Below are 18,049 nucleotides of genomic sequence, written 5' to 3'. Positions count from 1 at the left end.
GTTCAGCCACTGTCAGCACTGGGTCGTGCTTTCAACGCTCATTGTGCTTGTGAGACTCAAAGCCAGGGCCAACCGTGCAATGTGATTAAGAGCTCTTTTGCAATCCTGTTTACAAATTGCAAGGGAGCAATTTCTTAACGCTGGCATCTCGGCAGCGCGGCGAAACGTTTAGGGAAATTGAAGTGGACCGGCCTAGGCCAAACGCAGCTAAACTACGAAACTCAACGTTTTAGTTTACCACGTAAGGCCCACCGAGCCGGACGTCCAGAGTAACTTGGCTCAGCGACGTGGCTTACCGTGTGGAAATGTATAGCGGCTGAACGTCGTGAATCACACGACATGGTGTCTGGTAAGTTTTACACGCAGTAGGGCTTTCGCGACCAGTATTATGCATAACAGAGAGGTTTTTTTGGGGTTAGGTAGCGTGAATATAAATGTGTCGTTAAACCCGCCACCACCTGACACAGCCAACTAGTAAGGTTCGTCACGTAAACAAAACATGCCAGTTAGTTACTAGTACAGCACAACGGTGTTTTGGAGAAATTGTACATGCTGTGGGTTTACTCTCCAACACACCGGTGTGCTGAACCAGTAACTAATCGCCACGTTTTGTTTACGTGTCAAACATTACTAATTGGCTGTGTCGGGTGCTGGCAGGTTTAACGGCACATTTATAATCACGCGATCTAACACCAAAAACATTTATCATGGAGGGTATCTGCTGTTAGTGCCTAGTGAGTGTTAGTGCCTGGTAAGTGTCAGTGCCTGTTTAGTCGTTAATTTCTGTAAATGATTACGAGTGTCGAGGAGTGATGAGTGTCTGGTAAGTGTATTTGTGTGTGCGGTAAATGGTGAATGGCTGGTCAGTAAGTGTGCATTTCATCTGTGCTGAGTATCAGGTGATTGTCTTGTGCCAATGCATTTCGGGTGGCGGGATTGCAGTGAGTGTCTGGTGAGGGTCGAGTGAGCGGTGATTATCTGGTGAGTGGTGTCAGGTGAGTGGCAAGTGGTGTCTCGTGAGGACGAGGGTCAGGCGTCAGGTCTAGGTTTCACGGGGCTGCTCTCAAGCAATATAACAATTACCCCCAGGAGCAAATCAATATCGCCTGATTATCTCTGCGTCCAGGGATTCCACCAGCCGCATAGCCATGCACATAGGAGGGTCAATACGAACTCGCGACAAAACTGCTGCCTTATGTAAATCACTGCACCCCCTTTTTTCTGAAACATCCTAACAAACCCCTCCACGTTTTTTTTTAAACCCCTCATAGCCTGAACAGACTGTTGGGGCAGAGTTGCTGTTAGCGAGCAGCACCACTGATGAAGGCCGGCACGGCACACGAGGGGGTGGTCGGTGGCCAACACCACGCCCGGGCCGCCTTTGTCTCCCCAGTGGCGATGTTGACGCGCCAGGTAATCATTTGAGGCCCAGCACCGGTTCAGATAATCGTCACCGGTGTTCGCTGCGAGCGGCAATCGACCTCGAGTCGCCGGGTTCGTGATGCAGAGCACGAAACCGGTAACACCGCTACGTTACCGCTCACCACAACCACATCATTTATATTTACCAGTTAAAATACGTTGATTGCTTTTGTTTATGTCGTACGGCACAGTACGTGGCACGATACGCCATCTCGCCGCGCGTGCGTCGTATCTCGTCCAACTTTATCGTTACATTATGTTTTGGGGAAACTGTCTTCGCTTAACGCGTCCTGCGCTTGAAGCGCGGCACTTTTCCAGGAGGGCACCTAACTGCGGCGTTAAACGAGGACTCGCTGTAACAAGGCTGCGCACTCACCCCCCTCAATATATTTCGTGTCCCCACACCCGCACTCCGATGGCCGCACCTTCAAGCCCCTTCTCGAACTTCGAGGCCGCTCACGCTGCTCCACGACCGTGTCCGATGTGCGCAGGAGGTAGCGCAGAGGCGATCAGGCTCTGCTCCGTTCGGAGCTCTAAAACGTCAGCGGGGACGAGGATGACGTCACGCGACGTGGCATCGCAAGTGCTCGTGACGCGTCCGTTTGCAAAACCCCCCCCCCCATCGCGGTATTAAACGCGATGGGGGTTTGGCGTTGGGCAGGTCATTGAGGACAGGCGCTGAAATTTTCAACTCGTCACACTCGAGAATCCAGTTTTTATTTGCACAGAGGAAAAAAAAAACAGACACTCGGCACGTTCGTCAATAAGACTACGTGGCCTTAAAAGGGGGACAAATATATAATAGGCGACGTTTCGGGCACATGTCCACGATATATTTTTTTCCTTTTAAGTTCGTGTTTTTTGACAAACGTGTTGAGTCGTTTTTATTTGTGGCTGTGCACCGCTGCCACGCAGAATCACCAAAATAATAGGAATTAATACTTTTCAATAATGTTATTTATCCGGGAAAGCCACACTAGGTCTTTGGACTCCTTTTCACGAAGGTCCTACATTTGGTTATCATTTCAAGATGTTTCCAGCTAATCGATGAGTGTTCATTATAAAACCGGGTGAAAACCAGACCAGCGGGAAGAAGAACAAAACGCACGAACGCATGTTGAACTTCTTTCACACCGTACGTAGCCAACCGCAAAAGAGGCAAAACTCCATCGCCGTACAGATGCAAACGGACGGCGATGAGTTCACTCGCTGTTACTGCCTTCTCGATGCCCGTGGCAAGGGAAAGTCTGACAACCTCGCCTCCCCTCCACAGTGCTGGACTACAGGCCACGTGGATAGTCGCCGCCAACACCACCACCTTAATCATTTGGTGCTAATTACAGACGGCCAAAATCTGAACCGGTACCAGTTCTCTCTCATCGATCCTGGCCTGCCACCTCAGCTCCGTCATTCACCTATAGCAGGCACACGCTACGCGTGCCTGGTGATTATGATGATGAAAACGTGATGTTTTAACTTCGCATAGTAAAGTAATTGTGTGTTTTTATTTGCTATACAGCCAAATAATACAAATCGCTAACAGCCAGTCGTTCATAATAGTTGAAGGCAGTCTAGCACTATAGTAATAGAGCAAGTGCAGAATCGCTGAACCGGAATTGATAGCTTGAAAGCGTTTAGCGCGGGGCGCTTGAAAGTGCGAGGCCCGTAGCTCCACGTGTAGCTGCTTTTGCTGCTAAGGATAATGCGGCACCGACGTCGCCTCGTATAAAACATCGAGTGACCAACCTACCTCAGCTACGTGCGGTGTCGGCAGCGGCTTTCCGAGCATCTTCTCTCAACTCGGAATATTCCGCTCAAGATCTTCGGGGCGCAGCGCCTCGGACCTCGCATTTGGCAAACGCGAAGCGAGGAAATGAACGTCAACCGCAACGTCCCAGCGGTGACGCCGTTGCGAGTGGATAGCGCTTGTCACTGTGTCTTGCTTTTGTTGTTGTTATTAATTCACTACCCTCGTAATTAAGTTGGCGAGCGTGCTCGTCAAATCGCTGTGAATTGTACAACAGGTTCGCCAAACCGTGCGAGACACTCAAGTGCCGGGGTTTTTTTTTATCGGAGGGACACCGTTCGAAGATACTGTACAGCAAATTCTGCGTACCTTGGACAGCAACTGAAGGCGGGCCGATATCAAAATAATGAAACGAGACGGACGAGAGCAGATTCAAATGTTGCCTGTATGTATTAACATACTGATTCGATAATAGCACTGCCTTAGAGAGGGGAAAACTAATTATTGTTATTGCCAAGGCTCACTGACAACGCAACATCACGGAATAATGTTGACTTTTGATTCTGAAAAGTGACGTACCAACAACGATGTGTGGAGAGTATAAAGTATTTAACGGGTGCGTGCTGCTCGCTACGTGCGGCGCGTGGCTTAGAACGTGGACACTGGCAAAGAAGGTGGAGCGAAACGTCTTAAAAGTTGCGCAAAGGATTGTGGATAGGTGCATGCTTGGAACTGCACTGAGATGCAGGAAAGAGGACCACGTGAATCAGAGAACACACGCACGTTAGAGTTCGCTGCCCCCCCCCCGCACCTCCGATTAGCAGGGCTGGCTACGTACGGTGTGAAAGAAGTTCAACATATTGACTGTTAAGAACGGTGAGCGGGCTTGGGCAGGAGCCGTCTCTGGCAGGGACGGATGTCCCGTGGTCGAGACTAACGACGGAGTAACAGCCAGAGGAGTGAAACGCGCCCGATCAATTGTTTCATCACACGACTGAAAGACGGCGACGGTTTTGGGTCGGCATTCGTCCAGCAGTAAATAGATCACGGCTGCTGATGGTGATGATGTCAGGGCGCGGATTGCACGCAAACGCTGTTCCATCCCACCTCACACACTGAACGTCTCTCAGCGCCGTCGCCCGCGTAGGTCAACATCGGCGTCAATCGTCTCCTCCCGTGCACACAACGAGCGAGGCAAGAGGGTGCCGCAGACCAAAGGCCGTCACGTCATTTTTTTCTGTCTCAGAGTCTTGTTTGTGTTGTTGTTGTTATCAATTATAGAAGATTACTGCGCACGAGGAATGGAATGCGATGCATTCTAAAGGTGTCTATTTATAGGTGCGTCTGTGTGAGCGGTGGTGAAACGTCGCGCTACGAACCCGGCGTCCCGAGTTCGATTCCCGTTCACGGACGGCCAACACCAAGTGACGATTATCTGAACCGGTCCTAGGCCTCATCTAGGTCGACTCAGCCTCAAATTAGTACCTGGTGCGATGTTTAAACGTCGGGAGACAAAGGCGGGCTGGCGTGGTGCTGGCCACCCACTCCCTCGTGTGCTGTTCCGGCCTTCATAGGTGCTCGCTAACACCACTCGCCCCAACAGTCTGTTGCAGGCTATACGGGGTATCGTTGTCTTTGTTTGTGTGCGTGCATGTCCTGTCTGCCTTGCGCGCTCCTAGCCATTGGATAAACAGCACCTGTTGGCATTTGTGGTGAGATGATGACAGATTTGAGTTTGTCCAACCGAGATGAACAATGCACGATATTGAACAATCAAACCCGCTCGTAAGAGACCGCGTGATGACTCATAACTCATAAAAGGCATCGCGGGGACCCACAAAGGATGGAATCTTCATTATATTTTGGTGGAAGAATAAGAAAAAAACGTGTTCTGCCGCAGGTATGAATTGTGCACATTTATTTATTCATTTACCACCTGCAGAGCGCCGATGAGTGGCTGGGAAATCAACAAAGCGGTGTCCTACCCAACGGACATGAGCGAGACAATGGCTTTGTTTTACTGGATGACGCTCACAATATAAACACGTCATCGTCTTCACCGTCACTGCAGCATTAGGATTATCAGCTATTGTACGACTCGGGGTGGAGAGTGGTGACGCAGTTTTTAGCACCACTTCGCTATAAACCCGGCAACCTGAGTTTGATTCCAGGCCACGGCTAACATAATGATATCAGATTTCGTTCAGGGCCTCTCATCTTTGAACTCAGTCATAAATAAGAACCTGCTACTGTTGCCCGGCGCCGGCCTTAATGTGTGCGCACTCACAGCACTTGCCCCAAATGTCTGGTGGAGCCTATATAGGGAATCTTTGCCTGTTTGTATAGCAATTATGCTCAGGGATGCTAAGTTGCTGAGTATGCTGCTGACGATCCTGATGATCACACTGCTGATGATTATGATGACGCTGTTGATAATGCCGATGCAACTGATGATGATGATGATGCGTGCGACACGTTTAAATCTCCAGAGTGTGGGGATCGCCACCATTCTCACAAACCCTGCGCCACCCACCAGCCTAATTTCACATCAGCGGGCGTCAGACGATGATGCTTTGACCAGGGGCCGTGCAATGACATCAAAAACACACGGCCGCCACGCATGGGCCGAGCAGGTATCATCTCACTACAGACCAACAAAGACGCACACCGGGAGAAAGCCGTTGACGCCTGGTCCTGGCGAGCGGCCCATTTAATGCGGCAGATCTGAAGATGCATAAAGATCCAGAGGATGGTGAATACGTCGACCACCATGTCTCTCGCTCTCTCCCTCCCTCCCCTCTCGCTCTCATTCTTGTTGTTTTTTTGTGTGTTTTCTTTATTCTTTTTTCTTCTTCTTCCAAAGATCGGTCCCCCTTGAAGCAACTTCTGAGCGAGTGGACGATGCGTAACTGACATCTCGAGGACAGTGAAACGGCGAGCGCATCAGAAGGCATCAGACGGGGCGCACGGGGGACAAAAGAGACCGATAGAGAAGAGGGGAGAGAGGAGAGGGAGGGGGCAGAGAGAGAGAGAGAGGGGGGAGAGAATGGTGCTGGTGGGGGAGAGAGAGAGAGAGGGAGGGAGGGACTCTATGGTCTGGGCAGGTTTTGTCTGCTGTGTTTATTTAGCGGCCAGCACGGCTGGGACGCTGGTGCATGGGAAAGGAGGAGGTTGATAAGAGGGCCGGCGCTCCGTTTGGATCATTGTGCTTTTCAGGTAGACCTGAACGGACTGCCATGCGTTCCCAGCGCAATCCCAATGCAGGGCACCCCGGGGTCTCCCAGCTCGCTACCGCCGCTGCCTCTGAAGATACATACACGCAACACGTGCATACACACGCACGCGTACGCGCAACCCATACAGGCACGCACTGTTATAGGGGCTGGAATTTTAATCCAGCCACTTGTTATTACTCGCGTTTGGTGACTTCAAAAAAATCGGGGGTGGGGCTGGTTGAGCGTTTGGGGGGGGGGGGCGGCGCGCTCAGACAAGGAGAGAGCGGGCCAGAGGTCACGATGTGAAATTATAACGCTTTGTGTCGCGGTCAGCTGTTGTATTTCGTGTTACATTGTCGCCAACACCATCACCACCATCGTCATGGTCGCTCATGATGCATCCACTGCTGGATGAATATCTCGTACGCCGTCGCCAACTATCACTCATCACGGTGGGGCGATGTCGCAAGGCAATTCCCGGCTATTGGCTGCCACTCTGCTTTCGGATATTGACCGCCATGCCATTAGTACTTACACTGACGTGTTCTGCCTAAGCCCCGCTTCTGAATGTGATTTTTCTGAACGGTATGATTAACTGCAATGACACTTTTGTTTTACTTTGCCCAGCAAAGCCGCACTGAGTCATGAGGTTATGTTTTTGTGTCAGGAAAGTCCTACATTGTGATGTTTCGCCAGTGTCGTAGCTCCCAACGCGGGCATCACTCTCACGCCCACGTGCTTCTCACCCGGAGACAAACACACACACACACACGTGTGACACACACACGTGTGTGACTCACACACGTGTGTGACTCACACGCCTGTGTCTCGTGCAACGAATTATCCGGATTGTAAGACGCGACCTTTACCCCCTCCCCCCCCCCCCTTTAATTTCAAAGCAAAAGTCGGAGGCGCGTTCGATAATCTTGCCAACTTGGGGCGTCAAGGGTGGCAAGATGTTAACTACCTCGCCTGGTATACAGGAGGACGTGGGTTCGATCCCAACCCTGACGCCTGCTGTATATTTGGAGTTTGCATCATCTCCTCCCGATGGGTCCTACGGGTTTTCCCTTTAAATTTAGAAACACGCGTTTACAGTATTTGGTGGCTATACATTCCCACATGATAAGCCACTTCGTTGAGCTATCATTTGTGGCCAGGTCGCTTCTGAAAAGGAGCGATACAGCTCAGGGGGCCTTAAACAACTTTTTTTGTGTTTCTTGTAGATGCGTGTGTGTGACCAGACGAATATGCGAACCCAGCCAACCGAGTTCAATTCCCGCTCACGGCCAACACCAGCAACGATTATCTGAACCGGTCCTGGACCACCTCTAGGTCGACTCAGTCTTAAATTAGTACTTTGTGCGATGGGCAAACATCGTCACTCGGGAGACAAAGGCGGCCGGGCGTGGTGCTGGCCACCCACCCCCTCGCGTGCCGTTCCGGCATTCATAGGTGCTCGCTGGCAGCACTTGCCCCAACAGTATGTTAAGGCTACACGGGGGATCTTTGTCTTACCTTTGACTTGTATAACTTTATTTCCACCGGGCACAGGTTTGCGGTGCGTCTCACTCTCCGGAGCGTCCTATGATCCGGACAAATAAGGCGCCTTTGTGTGTCAATCCCCTGCTGGACGTCCCCAAGGCGAGCGAGTCGTGTGCGTTGTTTGACCATACTTCACCACGCGGGTCTACATTAACGACGCGCAACATTCACTATAGGGTCACTTCATTGAAAGTGGGGGGGGGGGGGGGGGAAACGATCGATATTTTCGACCAATTTAAATCGGCATAGTAGCCAGGCACCACCGGCTTCGATATAATTAGAACTCATTAGCGTGCAATTTTGACTTTAAAACTTTCGTGACTGCAGGAATTCATATTCTATGGTTATTCGGTAAAGTCACGTCGATAGAAAAAATAATAACAATACAATAATAAAAATGAAAATAAAGTGAATAAAAAAAAGATTTTTATTAAAATATTATTATTCTTTTTTATTCACTTTTTGATATTTTTATTATGTTTTGTTCACTTTATTTTCATTTATATTTTTATTAATTTATTGTTATTATTTTAAATAATACAAATCTTTTTTTTATTGTATTGTTATTATTATTATTTTTTCTTCTATATTTGTGACTTTACCGAAAGACCCATAGAATTTCATTAGCATGCAGCTGCCAGCTATGGAAACGCCTCGGGGTGGGAGTGTTAATTGTAAGGGAATCAAGTCAATTGGCCCGACTGTAAATTACTTTACATGCGTTACATATTCGTTGCAACTTCACGTACGTCCATCATCAGCAAACAGCCCGTGGGTGTCCACTGATCCACTGCACGTTCCGTAATTTGTTTTTGCACTTGCCTCTGTCTTGTGCCAATAACTTTACTTACATCCTTTGTGTTGATCCACTGCTGGATGAAGAAACATCCAAGCCGTGGTCGATCGTTAGATTTGTTTCACCATACTTCACCACGCTGGTCAGTGCGGGTTGGTGAAGATTGTGCGGGAGTACAGGACCAGTGCAGATGTCACTCGCCAATGATGTTAAACGGGGCTGGGAATCCAACTAATATCGCAGAATTGTATACAAAAGACAAAGCTCCCCCGTATAGCGTCTAACACGATGTTGGGGCAAGGGCTGTTAGCGAGCACCGATGACGGCTGGCACGGTACAGAATGGGATGGGTGGTGAACACCACGCCCAGCCGCCTTTGTCTCCCCGCTGCTGATGGTCACACACCGCGCCACTTACTAATTTAATGCTGAGTCGACCTAGATTAGGCATAGGACCCGTTCTGCCATTTGTCATTGAATATTGGTCTTGAGCGGGAATCAAACTCAGGTCGGCGGGTTTGCAGCGCCTACGTGTGAAGAGAGCAATTGGCAAACGCGCTAAGGTGCAGACAGACAGCACTGTTTCCCTACGAAGCAGTCACGCATTGCAGTCGAGGCGCGTGTGTACAACACAGAAGCGGGGTTGGTGGATTGCATAGAGATGGCGAAGTCGCGTGCGTAATGCAAGGTCGCTATGCAGCAGCACATCAATTGGGTTCATGATCTAACCGTGGACAGTTGCAATACTTATCAGCTCGTTTTCATCCCGTGGTGAACGCATCCAGCCTCGCCGAGTCAAGGCTCCTTCTCGGGAGGGTCCTTGCTGCCACATTGGGGATCCTTGGCCCGGTTCCATTGGTTCGGCTGTGGCCTCAGGTGGGGAGTAAACATGAGCACGCACGACACTCAACGCCGCCGTCTGCCGGCCACCTCGCAGCCCAAGCCCGTAACACCTGGTTATGCACAGACAGAGGAAGTCTCTCCGATATGTAAGTGCTGACCAGGCGCCGAGCCCTGTTTAGCGTCACAGACCCGACGCGATCGGTCGCGTGGATTTGGTCGCAGGCCGTTCACTGTCACCGCAACTGCAGCAGGCGTTAGCATCGTCACACGCGTGTTGCTGAAATCAGCGGGGGGGGGGGTGTGGGGGGAAAATGGTTAGAAGGGGAGGGTGGCGGGACTCGAAGCGCCAAATGCATCGATCCGACCCGAACTCCTCCTTAAGCGTGGCTTGTGGATGAGAGAGGAGGGGTGGGAGACGAGGGCGGGGAGGCGGGGGGTGCAAAGATGGAGACGGTGGGGGCGGCACAAGGGTTAAATTGCCCGACATTGTCAAGGGTTGGATAGGAATGCGCTCCATTCAGCGCGCTGAAAGCCAGCAAAGGCCTCTTTGAATCGCTCCGGGCAGATGAAAGGCCGCGGCAAAATGAACAGAGTAACAACGCATTCCTTTTTGTAGACGTGTCGTAATTGTAGACTTTGTAATTTAGCTTAGTTCATCGTCGCGGTGATTTTATGGAACCCGTGTAATCTGCCGAGCGCGGCGGACACCTGCCGAGAGAGAGAGCGAGAGAGCGCACGCCGAGGAGGTGTCAGGAAGCGAGTCCGCGCCGAGATCTTACGCGGCGACGCACCGATTCATCGACGGGGTTGGGGGGGGGGTTTGGTCGAGATGACCTGCATTGGCGGTGTGGTATAGCCCAGCGAGTGTGCAGGCGGTGCAACTGCACCGGCGGGACCCAGCGGCCCGAGTGGTCCTAAGGGCCGGGCCACGTGCACTAAGAATAAAAGGGGGGTGGGGGGGGGTGCCCATTGGACAGGGGACACCCAACTCCATTCCGCGGTAGCCCAATGCTTAACCACGCCAAGCCACCGTTTTACTGAAAGTCAGGAGAGAGCCCATTGAGAGCGATACATTATTGATATGTTTTTGTACGAGGGACCTGAAACATAAAAAAAAATACGATCTCAAATGTAGAAGCGGTAATCGAAAATTTTATGAATTTAATTTAGGTACGAAGGGAAAAGAACACAACAGACTGTGGAACAAGGAGACGCAAGCACATTGTTTACGTCACCAATATCCATCATTAGCCCTGTCGTATTCGAGAAATGGATATACGTCAGTTGGCTGACGTTTCCAGCAGCGACCCTTCCACATAGCAGAATGCGTCTCTTTCTGATCTGTTTTGCTCCGTTTTGCTCTGGAGAAGGATCGTTGCCCGAATCGTTAGTCTAACGGAATGGTGCTTCACTTTTACTGCAGCCTTGCACCCCTTTGGTTCTCAATCGTAAAAAAGGGTACAATGGTGATCAAGTTTAACACGTGGGCTTTCGCGACCAATATTATTCATAATAAACGTTTTTTGGTAAGATCGCGTTATTTATAAAGTAGTGAACTATTTGTCTTTTGTCAACGTGACACTTTTTTGCTGATTGGCCTTGTCGGGTGGTGGAGGGTTACGACGCATTTATAAATAACGCGATCTCACCCAAAAACGTTTATTATGAATGGTGATCAAACAAAATAGTTGTAGTTACGTGCCGGTGCTTAATTTGTGTTTCGATGATTTACCTTCGAAAGAAATCTGGCCATGTCTCTCACCCCCAGGGGGTACAGCGTGCACCCCAGGTTAAGAACCACACTGCTCTAACGTATCTGTTGTCTGTTCTGAGGCAGCCTTAATGAAGAATCTGGCACAATAAACATGTAGATACAAGTTCAACCAACGCATGCGACGCTGATTTCGGGTTGTTCAAGTGGCGAATTAAAATTCAGAACTCAACACAAACTAAACGGGGCGCAATCAATGTATGCCCAAGTGGTCCATGCATGAGAAGCGTCGCGCGTGAACGATGTATTGTTCAAACACGCATTTCACCTCTGCAACACGGCGTTAGAATCTTGATGCAAGACTGAAGCCGAAATTAATTTATCACCAAAGTTAGTAGCCTACAGCTAAGCCTGGCATAGAGCATGGCATGGCGGAGGGGGAGGGGGGGAGTGCGTCAGTGACGTAGCTATCGAGTGTGTAGGCGTGGAACTGCGCGTTGGCCCGCGAGCCGGAGGGCACCAAACGTCGGGTTACAAAGGGTGACGGGAAACGTGGACGAGCGGACCGCATCTCGTCCCTTACACCAACCAGGTCTCAGCGCTAACCTGCGCCGCTAAGCCACTGATCTGTATCTACCAGCACACGCGGCTAACCCAATGTGTAGCACCTGCTGGGAATGATGAGACATTATATTCTTGGTTCTTTCGATAAAGTCACGTAGAAGGGAAATAGTAAAATAAGAAAAATATAAAATAATTTTTTTTATTCTTTTATTATTTCCCTTCTACGTGACTTTACCGAAAGAACCAAGAATATGAATCCCTGCAGTCACGAAAGCTTTAAATCAAAATTTAATGAGACATTCTTAATTTTCAGAAAGCTGAGTGCGGGCTGGTAAGAACTCGGGGTGAGAGTGCACGCAATAGGTGATCTCTAGACGGCAATAGGTGTCGATGTGACCATTCAATAAGGCCCTCCCGTCACGTCTTGCACGCGACGCAACATTGCCGCAACTAAACAGCGCGACGCCGTGAATTTCTGCACAGAAGTATGGGTAAAGGATAGAGTTGTGGCCCAATGGCCCAAAAGACTAATGGCCTGGAAGCGAGAGAGATCGTAAGTGGAAGTGCCAGTGTTGCTTCCCGTAAAATCACAACACCAGAGAATGACATCATAGCAAGTTTGCCGTCCCCCGCACCTCCGATTAGCACGGTCGGGTACGTACGGTGCGAAAGAAATTCAACATACATACACACGTAGATACACAGCTGATCCACAAATGGCAGATGGGATGTGCAGGTGGAGGTACGCAATGAGTGCTCGTCCTGATTGGATCAATGCCGCTGATTCTGGTCACGGTTGACACATTCGTAGTTACCAATTCTCAGACAATGTACCCCAGCGTGTCTTAGAAATCGCTCATCAGACTCGCCGTACATGTGTCCCAGTTGGCAATATATTGCGCTGTGCAGGTGACATCCTGTACGCCTATGGCACGCGGAAATTTTGATATCACAGCACCCACATTGCCTATTAGATCTACTTCATCATAATTGACCGTTATCTATTTACTGTCAGATGAATGCCTTCCCACCGCATCACCATGCAGCACCGTCCTAAGATGTCGCAATCCATCGCATTTCTTCATAGCACATGGAGCAACACCAGCTGGGAATTATTGTTATTGATTACAGCTATCGTTGCACCATCATTACTGGTTTTGTTGTTATTACGCCAACAAATAGGAACACTACCCCACGCCCAACACGGCGTGGGGGAGGCCATCATCTAGCACCAGGGGACTGTGAATTATTATATAAATTAAAGGAATGCCCCGATTTACGTCTCCCCATTTAACGTCGTTTCGCAAATACGTCGTCGCTTTATGAACACCGCTACCTGATTTGCGTCGCCTCGAACCCGCACTGACGTCGCTGACAGCATCGTCCGTTCTTTCTCGTGTCCGCCGCCTCTCAACCTTCACCTCCACTCAACCCTGTAAAACGCATTTATTCACGTCGTTTACATAGTCGTCGCACCTTTCAGGGAACGCATCCTCCGACGTAAACCGGGGTCGGTGGGGGGGGGGGGTACCACTGCATTTTCTACTTTTGTAGGCTGAACATGCGTCTTCGTGGACCTCATGGGACTTCATTCTGCTGTCAAAGTAGCACCACTCTGGCCACTCACCACGTGTCGAGAGGCGAGACCCTGGGCTTGAAGCGAGAGCCGCTGTGCCGGCTGGGTGTGTGTATGTGTGTGTATGTGTGTATGTGTGACCGCAACCGCAAGGATAAATGATGAGGGGTTAAAAGGCTTGAGCTTAAACGTGCCTCGCGATGTGTTGATGTCTTACTCTTCACGCGCGCGCATACACACGTGCGCGCACACGCGCGCGCACATACGCGCACACACGTGCGCACAAAGATAAATAATCCCACCGATAGCCTTTCCACCAGACTGTTGGGGCAAGTGCGGTTAGTGAGCTCCTATGAAGGCCGACACGGCACACGAGGGGGGCGGTTGTCAGCATGACGCCCGGCCGCCTTTGTCTCACCAGTGCCGATGTTTTGCACAAGGCACCGGGTTCATATTTAGGGCCTGGCCACCTTCGTCTCCCCAGCGATGAGACTCGCACACTGCGCCGGGTATCCATTTAAGGCTAAATCGACCTAGGGGGGAAACCAGGACCAGTTCAAATATTCGCCACTGCTATTGGTCGTGAGTGGGAATCGAACTCTGGTGGCCGGGTTCGTCGCGCTGTGCGCTAACGACCACGTGATCGCTCCCCAAGACATGCGCGCGCACACACACACACACATGCATGCTTTCTTTAAAAAAAATACTTAAAATGTTTGCCTTAAGTACTAAAACGTAGTTAAGTATTATTACGCGTGCACGTGAAATGTACCACACACTCTTAACGCACGCACCTGTTTATACAACGTCTACAAATAAGTAAGCGCATTATGCAGCACTCAATAAAAGCGTTACCTATTTCCCATTGTGTGCGCGCACACGCGCGCGCTCCGCGTTCTGCCGCTAATTAAAACGTAATTGGTCCTCCGGTGGCGATAACTGGGAAGGCGAGATGATGATGATGACGTCAGCTGCTGCTGTCGTCGCGGGAGAGGCGCGTTGGGGGCGGGGTGGGGGGCGCACGTGGGGGGCGGGGTGGGGGGCGGGGTGGGGGGGCGCGCGGGGGGGGCGGGGTGGGGGGGCGCGCGGGGGGGGCGGGGTGGGGGGCGCACGTGGGGGGTGGGGGGGCGGGGTGGGGGGGCGCGCGGGGGGGGGGGGCGGGGTGGGAGCTCGCGAGAGACGCAGCACACCAGGACGAGCCCGCATCCAAACGCGCCGCCACTCGTTGCGCAGCACACGCACAGCACCAGCACACGCACAGCACCAGCACACGCACAGCACCAGCACACGCACAGCACCAGCACACGCACAGCACCAGCACACGCACAGCACCAGCACACGCACAGCACCAGCACACGCACAGCACCAGCACACGCACAGCACCAGCACAGCACACGCACAGCACCAGCACAGCACACGCAGCACTCGATTTTGCAGCACACGCAGCACTCACAGCACACACAGCACACGCCGCACACACATCACTCGTTTCGCAGCACACACCGCACCCACAGCACTCGCAGCACACGCAGAGCCGCCGAGCCACGCAACCCGAGCTTGCTCGCGGCAGGCACCCTTGTGGCGACTTCTGCTCTTCGTTTCTCTTTCTCGTAGCCCGCAAGGGGGAGGGGGGAGGGGGGGTCGGCAACCCCCCCTCCCCCCGCTCCCCCCTGCGGGCTCCGGAGCCGCGGTGCGACTCTTGAAATTCGAAAATAAATGTCTCCTCGTGTTGTTTCCGTTTTGCCGACCCCACCACTGGAGTGGCCAGTGACGGTCGCGTGCGCGGTTCGGGGAATGGTGCCCGCTCTGGTGAACGGTAAAGCCGCGGCCCTGCAATTGCTCGCTCACGGCCACTGTCGGAGGAAGGGGTTCCCGGCTGCAGTGAGTGATGTCGTCCTACTCGTCCACGCTGACACAGAATGCGTCGCAAGAGATGGGGCAGTACCCACACATTTACCCCACCACACGTGACCTGTCCCATCGACTTATTTTGGGGCCCTGCAATGAATGAAACGCTACCCACCCCTCCCCTCTACCTCGGTGTACAATGAACCCCACCCAAACCTCCCTCGGCACCACCGTCTAATCGCGGCACGGCGTTTGTGCCCCTCCAATCCGTGGTCCCCTGGGCCACTGCACCCCCCTGCGCACTCACTCGGTCGTGGCCTACGCCAGTGGCTATAACCGCCTTAAATTGCCTCTGAGTTGTTCGAATGAGAATGCCAAATGAGCGCTCTCTCGCGCCACGGGTTTTAACCAAATATGCTCTTCCCGGCAGCTCAAACAAGATAACGCGTAGTTGCTGATAAACACATGTACGAGTTATGCAGTAGTGAGAGACTGGACTGGGTATGTGTGCGTGTGTATTTAGCATGCACACAATAGGAAGGGTAGGGGGGGATTGACGCACTGCGCTATGGAGCCGGTCTACCTGAGTTCGGTTCCCAGCCACGGCAAGCATCGGTAATAACTGAGCCGGTCCTGGTTCTCTTTTTTCCCCCAAATTGCATTTACCAGAGGGGCGAAGTGTGGTCCAATAACCCTATGACCAAGATGGCGTGGGGAGGCTTGCCTCCAACCAATGGATTCATTCGCAAAGAAGCTACAAAATCAGTGTTTTTGTACGTACGTATGTTGACCTTCTTTCGCGCCGTACGTAACGAACCGCGCCAATCGGAAGTGCAAAGAAACTGGGTGAACATTTTTTCTAAACACCCAAACGCAGGACGTTTATATAAGCATAAACTAAATTTTACCAAAAAAATAAGTTGAGGATTTCCCGAGTAAATACATTCCACTATTATGAACAGACGCAATCCCACACGTAACTCGTGTGTCCGTCCCTCCGCACCTCCGACAAAGCACGATTGGCTACGTACGATGCGAAAGAAGTTCAACGTACACACACATTTACATTGCCAATTCACCTCGCCGATCAACGTCAACAAATAACTCGCCCATTGCCCGCGTCTACAGATGAAGCTCCTCCTGACCGTTGCCGCTGCTGCTGCTGCTGCACATCACAAGAGGGCCCGGACAGGCGGGCTCTATCGGTGCGTCGTCAATACCTTGGTGCAGATATGCCTGTGCCTTCAAATTGTTGCCGCCGCCGCTGCTGCTGTTTGTGTTCCTGTTGTAATTATCGTTGTTGTAGTCGCTGCTGCTGCTGCTGTTGTTGTTGTTGGAGAGCACGCACATTTCACCAAGCACCTCGGTGCGATGTGTTGCAGCAGACTCGCCCGCAGCAGAAACTCAGAAACGTTGTCCCTCTCTGTGTGTGTGTGTCTGTGTGTGTGTCTGTGTGTGAGAGAGAGAGCGCAAAGAAGAAAGCGTGGAAGAGTTAAAAGGCAGTTTTCTGGCTATTCAATCGTGGGGGGTGGGGGTGGTGGGGGGGGGTTATTGTTGTAAGTTACAGTGTTTTGTCCTCTGACTTTTGAGCCGAATTCTTTTTTATATAATAAAAAAAAGTCGGTCACGCAGACGCCGTGGGTTTTGGCTGTAGAGATCTCTCTCTCTCGCTTTGTTAAGGTTCGTTATAGGTCTATTATCGTAGCCAAAAAAGCCTCCCCGCTCAATTCAACGTACGTTACATTATTCTCAAGCAAACAACAACGAGCCATTCTGGTTGGATTGAAGAAAAAAAAACGGCTTCTTGATGTGGGAGTCAGTCCAAGAAGTTCACTTCATACCCAGCGTAGAGCTGCACTGCTGTTGCTCCTCGTGTAACTCCGATCCTGCCCTGTGTATTTGTTCGGCACAACACGTGACACAACAGGCGGCGTGACCATCAATCATCATCATCATCAGATCTTAATTTTAGAACTTTCGTGACTGCAGGAATTATTTTACCTGTGTTGCTCCCGCTATGTATCTTGGTGATATCTGTCTGCTAATATGTCTGTCTATAGTTTTCTGGTTAGATTTCATGTCGCTATTTCATTATACCTGATGATGATTGCTTGTGTTGCAATGGAAACGTCGTATTCTATTATTTAATTTAATTTATTATTTTATCTTTAGACGTGACTTAACCGAAAGAACCAAATAATCATCATCATCATCAGACATGGCCAATGCGCTGCTGGATGAAAGCCGCCGCCTCTCACGAAGCTGCCGCAGTGAATCATGATCTTTCTATCTATCCATGGCACGCCGCGCGACCACGTGGGGGTTTAGGCTGAGCAATGGTCCACGTTGCAAAGGGTTCATTTAACTTTCACGAATGTAGCCTGACGAGTGTGCTTAACGCGAGAGAGCAGTGACGTTGAGTGGTTCTCAAACTGGGTTACTGAATCCGAATTCACGATTTCCAATCCCGACCACGGCTATCACGAGTGGCGAGTGCTAGCTTCGCCACGTAGCAAGGCATTACAAAGAGCGGCCCTTCATCAATCCGTACTGTAGTTAAATAACTCAAACGATCAACTCGGTAATGGGAAGCCTTTCATCCAACAGTGGATTTAAGCAGGACCGCACATCATTATCTGGCCCGTAATTATTTTTGCGAGGATGAGCTAAACATCCTGCTGATGGTGATATGTGTGGTCAGCGGTTCCTAACACGTGTCATGCACTTTAAGCCGAGGTAGTCAGGAGTAAAAAACAACACATCAGCAAATTATTGAATCCATC

The 18,049-nt window shown here is 50.9% G+C and overlaps 1 long non-coding RNA gene across 1 annotated transcript; it reads right to left on the bottom strand.

Annotated features, from left to right (window-relative positions):
* Positions 1–9,557: 9,557 nt before the first annotated feature.
* Positions 9,558–16,525, bottom strand: LOC144934957 (uncharacterized). The gene is made up of 3 exons (XR_013637239.1): positions 16,487–16,525; positions 13,179–13,275; positions 9,558–9,588 (listed from the first exon to the last, which is right to left on the bottom strand). It is a non-coding gene; the product is annotated as an uncharacterized LOC144934957 (long non-coding RNA).
* Between the last annotated feature and the right edge of the window lie 1,524 nt (positions 16,526–18,049).

Source organism: Lampetra fluviatilis, chromosome 12 (genome assembly GCF_964198595.1).
Source record: "Lampetra fluviatilis chromosome 12, kcLamFluv1.1, whole genome shotgun sequence".
NCBI classification, from domain to species: Eukaryota; Metazoa; Chordata; class Hyperoartia; order Petromyzontiformes; family Petromyzontidae; genus Lampetra; species Lampetra fluviatilis.
The sequence above is the reverse complement of the archived record's forward strand: the minus strand, read 5'-3'. Positions and strand labels throughout refer to the sequence as shown.